The sequence below is a fragment of the Saimiri boliviensis genome, chromosome 14, assembly GCF_048565385.1.
Source record: "Saimiri boliviensis isolate mSaiBol1 chromosome 14, mSaiBol1.pri, whole genome shotgun sequence".
NCBI classification, from domain to species: Eukaryota; Metazoa; Chordata; class Mammalia; order Primates; family Cebidae; genus Saimiri; species Saimiri boliviensis.
In genome coordinates, this window is record NC_133462.1 from 76,808,176 (window position 1) to 76,814,924 (window position 6,749).

At 39.9% G+C, this 6,749-nt stretch overlaps 1 non-coding gene across 1 annotated transcript; it reads right to left on the reverse strand.

The window, feature by feature from the left end:
• Positions 1–5,202: 5,202 nt before the first annotated feature.
• LOC120362124 (small nucleolar RNA U13) lies at positions 5,203–5,305 on the reverse strand. Its single transcript, XR_005578118.1, has one exon. It is a non-coding gene; the product is annotated as a small nucleolar RNA U13 (small nucleolar RNA).
• Between the last annotated feature and the right edge of the window lie 1,444 nt (positions 5,306–6,749).

Consider the following 6,749-nt stretch of genomic DNA (forward strand, 5'->3'; position numbering starts at 1 on the left):
AATTACAGGCATGTGCACACCTGGCTAATTCTGTATTTTTAGTAGAGATGGGGTTTCTCCATGTTGGTCAGGCTGGTCTTGAACGCTTGACCTCAGGTGACCTGCCCACCTTGGCCTTCCAAAGTGTTGGGATTACAGGCAAGAGCCACTGCGCCCAGCTTCAGTAAAGTTTTTTGTTGAATATTTATGAGAGGTTTTACAATGATTGGCTTACTTGATTCTCCCAACAACTTGATTATTTGTCCAAAGACAATGGCAAGCAAGTACAAGAATCAGGAATCTAGCCCACTTTTCTGTGCCTCAGTGACTCCCTCTGTGATGGGAGGATTACACGTATGTCTGTGTCCGTTTGTGCTGCTATAACAAAATATCTGAGACTGGGTAATTTATAGACAATAATAATTTTTTTTTTTGAGTTGGAGTTTTACTCTTGTCATCTTGGCTGGAGTGCAATGGTGTGATCTCAGCTTACTGAAACCTCTGCCTCCCGGGTTCAAGCAATTCTCCTGCCTCTGCCTCCTGAGTAGCTGGGAATACAGATGCCCACCACCACTCCTGGCTAAGTTTTGTATTATTAGTAGAGACTGGGTTTCACCATGTTGGCCAGCTGGTCTTGAACTCCTGACCTCAAGTGATCTGCCTGCCTCAGTCTCCCAAAGTGCTGGAATTATAGGCATGAGCCACCGTGCACAGCCGACAGCAAGAATTTATTTCTCACAGTTTCAAAAGTTGGGAAGTCCAAGATCAAGGTGCCAACATTGGTGTCTGGTGAGGACAGCTCTGTTTCTAAGATGGTGCCTCGTTGTGTATCCTCTGGAGGGGATGCATGCTGTGTCCTCACATGGTAGAAGGGATAGAAAAGCAAGAGAACACTTCTTTCAACCTTGAACCCTTTTATAAGGGTACTAACCCCATTCATGAGAACAGAACCTTCATGAGTTAATCACCTCTCAGAGGCCACACCTCTTAATACTGTTGCATTGGGGATTATGTTACAACTGAATTTTGGAGGGGATACTATCATTCAAACCATAGCAACATGCAACACAGGGGTATTAAATTTCCTGCAATCACTTATTCCACATTAAAATGACACGATTGTGTGTGTGTTGTTTTCTTTTTTAAAGAAACGAACTATGGTATGGATAAGGTCATTAAGTCATGAAAAACCTAAACAAAAATACAGAAACATCTAAGGTATCTCATAAATATATATTCCTACTATGTACCCACAAAAATTTTTTTAAATAAAAATTATTAAAAATACCATAGGAAAAATAAACATGGCAACATTTTAGAAATACCGGGTTTGACCATTTCTAGTCCTGTGGCCTATTTATCAATTATTGGGTTGGATTATTTTTGTGAAAACAGTTGCAATGACTAAAGATAAAATGTGTGTTAGGGGAGCCTGGCACAGTGTGTCACACCTATAATCCCAGCACTTTGGGAGACTGAGGCGAGTAGATTACTTGAGCACCTGAGACAAGGAGTTCGAGACCAGCCTGACCAACATGGTGAGACCCCCATCTCTAATAAAGATACAAACTTAGCTGGGCATAGTGGCTTGTGCCTGCAATCCCAGCTACTCAGGAGGCTGAGGCAGAATTGATTGAACCCAGGAGGTGGAGATATTGTAGTGAGCTGAGATCCTGAAATCGTGCCACTGTACTCCAGCCTGGACAACAGAGTGGGACTCCATCTCAAAAAAAAAAAAAAAAAAAAAAAAAAGAAGAAAAAAGAAAAGAAGGAAGGAAGGAAGGAAAGAAAGAGAACTATTTGTGTGTATAGTATGTGCATGAATGTTTTTATAAATACTGACAAACTTGGGAATTTGAGTTAATAATGAAAAAACAAAGACAATACAGCTTGCCTTGCTTGAGAATCTCAGCCATAATGAGGTAAAAAGGCACCTCAGCCTATACATATATATACACACATATATATACACATATACACACACACACACACACACACACACACACACACACATATATATATATATTTAAGTTATGTTGCTGGTAGGACTCCAGACTCAGTACTTCCTCTTACTGCATCCGAGTACACCACGAGCAGTGATGGCCCCAGGATCTAGGTTCAAATTACAGTTCACCTACTTCCCTTGTGTGTATTCATGAACAAATTACTCTCAGTAGTAGCTTTTAGTTTTCTTCTCCCTTTCCTGAAGGGTTAGTATGAAGATTAAATGATATAATATAGATTAAGTGCCTATCGAGATCTCCAGGACTGCTGTTGTCCTTCTTTGATGAGAACCCCTCTTTTACAACATAAATATTCTCAAAAATGAGCCCCGTGGCCGTCTTGGTAATGCCCTTCAGAATTCTTTCCCTGAACATGTTCTGAGCAGTGGAAACAGGCGCCAGGAGTGAGAGCAGAAGACATGGGTTCTGAGCCTTACTTTACTCCCTGTAAGCACCATGATCTTGGACAAGTCATTGACCCTTTCTGCTTTCGTTTTTCCCATTTGGGGAGTGAGCATAACTACACTGTCCTAGCTAGATCACAATGTGAGCATTCATGTCCATAAAATTGAGATAATAAAAGACAAAAATCTCTACATGTGCTTGATATTATGGATAACACATCCAAGTTTAGTGGAGTTTAGTATGTTACACTACTCTAATGAAAACTATAACAACGCTTTTTAAAAAATCTTATACAATGCAAATGTGAAACTCATAATGAACCAAAGACCTAAATGTAAAAACTAAACCATAAAAATTCCTAAAAGAGCCAGGCGTGGTGGCTCAGGCCTGTAATCCCAGCACTCCGAGGGGGGCGGATCACGAGGTCAAGAGATCGAGACCATCCTGGCCAACATGGTGAAACCCCGTCTCTACTAAAAATACAAAAATTAGCCAGACGTTTGGCATGCGCCTGTGGTCCCAGCTACTCGGGAAGCTGAGGCGGAAGAATCACTTGAACCCAGGAGGCGGAGGGTGCAGCAGTGAGCCGAGATTGCACCACTGCACTCCAGCCTGGTGACAGAACAAGACTCTGTCTCAAAAAAAAAATAAATAAATAAATAAATTCCTAAAAGAAGATATAGGTGTAAATCTTTACAACCTTAGATTAAGCAACAGTTTCTCAGATATGACACAATCAACCAAAGAAAGTATAAATGGGACCTCATAAATATTTAAAATGCGTATGTTTCAAAGGACACTATTGAGAAAGTAGACAACCCTTAGAATGGAAGAATATATTTGCAAATCTTATATCTGATAAACACTTGTATCCAAAACATTTAAACACATTTAAAACTCTTATAACTTGATAATAAAAAGAAAACCCAATTCAAAAATGTGCAAAGGATCTGAACAGACATTTCTCCACAGTAGATAAGTCAATAAGCACACAAAAGGCTGTTCAAGATCATTATTATTGGGGATCTACAAATCAAAACCACAATGAGATACACACCCACTGGGATAGCCATGATAAAAAAGACAGATAATAACAAGTGTTGGCAAGGATGTAAAGAAATCAGAACACTGCGTACTGCTATTGGGAATGTAAAATGGTACAGCTGCTATGGAAACAATATGGTGGTTCCTCAAAAATTTATACCTAAACATACTATATGATCCAGCAATTCTACTCTGAATATAAATATCCAAAATAATTAAGAGAAGAGACTCAAACAAATATCTGTACACCCATGTTCCTAGAAGTATTACTTCACAATAGCCAAGAGTTGGAAGCAACACAGTGTTTATTGGTAAATGAATGGAAAAAGAAAATGTGGAATATGAATACAATGGAAAATTATTTAGTCTAAAAAAAGGAAGAAAATTCTGTTATATATGAGGGGCCTTAAGAATGTTCATGGAAAATGCACATTATGAAAAACCTGGCCATGCACAGTGGCTCACACCTGTAATCCCAGCACTTTGGGAGGCTGAGGCAGATGAATCACCTGAGGTCAGGAGTTCAAGACCAACCTGGCCAACATGGCAAAACCCCTTCTCTACTAAAAATACAAAAATAAGCTGGGAGTGGTGGTGACCGACTGTAATCCCAGCTACTCACTCGGGAGTTGGAGGCGGGAGAATCGCTTTAACCTGGGAGGTGGAGGTTGTAGTGAGCTGAGATGGCATCACTGCACTTCAGCCGGGGCAACAGAGTGAGACTCTGTCTCAAAAGAAAAAAGAAAAAAACGAAAAACTATGCATGGATTCGAAAATTTTTTGCACCAAAATAAACTTGTACTTACTTGTTATAACATGTCTGAATGGGATCTAGTCTGAAACACTAAGAAGGATAAGAGATCAGTTTGATTTTCAGAGCAAAATAAATTCTGCTAAAATTGAAACAAGAACAAACATCAATGGTGACACTTGATGGTGGACAAATGGAAGCTTTACGGTGAAGCTTGGGTGGAAGAATGGTGAAATTACTGAGCTCTTAAAGCAAACTAAACGTGGCCTGAGAAGGACCCCGTACTTCTATATCTGAATCCTTATGGATAAACCGTAACCTAACTTAATAGGTTGATGAGATTGAAAACTTAACTTAGGAATATGTGCCTGTAACAATCGCTGAGTCTTGGCCAGTCCCAGCAGCCATACTTCAACCACTTACACACTGCTGAGTGTTCAAACTGTGCTCAAATAAGGCAAACGCCAACCTGTAGCCAATCCAGCTGTTCCTGTACCTTACTTCTGCTTTCTGTACATCACTTTTTTTTTTGTCTACAAATTTGTTCTGACCATGAAGCACCTCTGGAGTCTCCCTGAATCTGCTGTGATTCTGGGGGCCGCCCAATTTTCAAATTGTTCATTGCTCAATTAAACTCCTTTAAATTTAATTAGGCTGAAGTTTTTCTTTTAACAGTGCTTTGCAAAAAGTTTATAAGGATGATGCCCCAAAGAAATCAGCAGTTTGCAAATAGATAACTCATTTTAAGAGAGGACAAGATGATATTAAAGATGAAACCTGAAGCGACAGAGCATTCACATCAATTTTCAATGAAAAAATTAACCTTATTTGTACCCTAATTGAAGAGGATCATTGATTAACAGCAGAAAGAATAGCCAACACCATAGATGGCTCAGCTTACACAATTCTAACAGAAAAAATTAAAGTTGAGCAAACTTTTCATGTGATGGATGCCAAAACAGTTGCATTCAGATCAGCTGCAGACAAGAGAGCACAGCATTTTTTGTTTGTTTGTTTCCATGTCAGACAGGTAATGTGTGATGTTGTAACAAGATTCAAGGGTGGTACATTTCACATATGAGCATGAACACCCAATCACCATGCTCAGGAGCTACAAAACGATTGAGAAGAGCTTTCAATGGAAATTTGAAACAAGTGCGATCAGGAACCTGAAGCACTTCCTTGAAGAATTATAACAGGAGATGCACCATGGCTTTACCAGTATGATCCTGAAGACAAAGCACAATCAAAGCAATGGCTACCAATAGGCGGAGTGGTCCAGTCACAGCAGAAGTGGACCAGTCAAGAGCAAAGGTCATGGCAACAGTTTTTTTGGATGCTCAAGGTATTTTACTCGTTAGCTCTCTGGAGGGCTAAAGAATGATAACGTCTGCTTATGATGGGAGCGTTCTGAGAAAGCTAGTCGAAGCTTTAGCAGAAAATGCCGGGAAAATCTTCACTAGCGAGTCCTTCTCCACCACAACAATGCTCCTGTTCATTCCTCTCATCAAAAAGGGTAATTGTACAAACACGAGTTTCAACAGGCTGGACGCGTTGGCTCATGCCTGTGATCCAGCATTTTAGGAGGCCAAGGCGGGTGATTTGCTTAGCCCAGGAATTAGGGACCAGGCTGGGCAACATGGTGAAACCCTATCTCTACAAAAAAATAGCCAGACGTGGTGGCACATGCCTGCCGTCCCAGCTGCTCTGAAGGCTGAGGTGGGAGAATTGCTTGAGGCTGGGAGGTAGAGGTTGTGGTAAACCGTGATTGTGCCCCTGCACTCCAGCCTGGGCTACAGAGTGAGGCCCTGCCTCAAGAAACAACGAAATAAATAAATAAGAATTTCAAAAGGAAATCATTAGGCATCCACCTTACAGTCCTGATTTGCCTCCTTCTGCCTTCCTTTCATTTCCTAATCTTTTAAAAAATCGTAAAAGTACATCTATTTTTCTTCAGTTAATAATGTAAAAGAGACTGCACTGACATGGTTACGTTCCCAGGACCCTCAGTTCTTTAGAGATGAACTAAATGGCTGGTATCATTGCTTACAAAAGTGTCCTGAACTTGGCAAAGTCTACGTTGAGAAATAAAGTTTATATTTTTTATTTTAACTTTTTTGACAATTATTTAAGATCTTTATTAACAGGTGCTTGCAGTTTGTTGACTTTTTTGAAAAAACACTACATTGTAAACTTTTATGACAAATTTAAAATGAAGTTCTTAAGTCTCAGCTTGATCAGATATGAAACAATTTAAGAATCTTTAGAGGCATATAGAGAAAAGCCCAACTTTTTTTTAAAAAGAAAATCACATTTATTATTACCAGAAAGAGATGTCTTTAGGAAAAAAATATTTTTAAAAACCCATGCTGCACAGATAATGAAGATAGTTCTAGTAATTGGTTAGCAGCAAAAAGCAAACACGTAATGTCTTCGGCTCCTATCTTTTGCTCATTTCTTTCTTTTTTTTTTTTTTTTGAGACGGAGTTTCGCTCTTGTTACCCAGGCTGGAGTGCAATGGCGCGATCTCGGCTCACCGCAACCTCCGCCTCCTGGGCTCAGGCAAT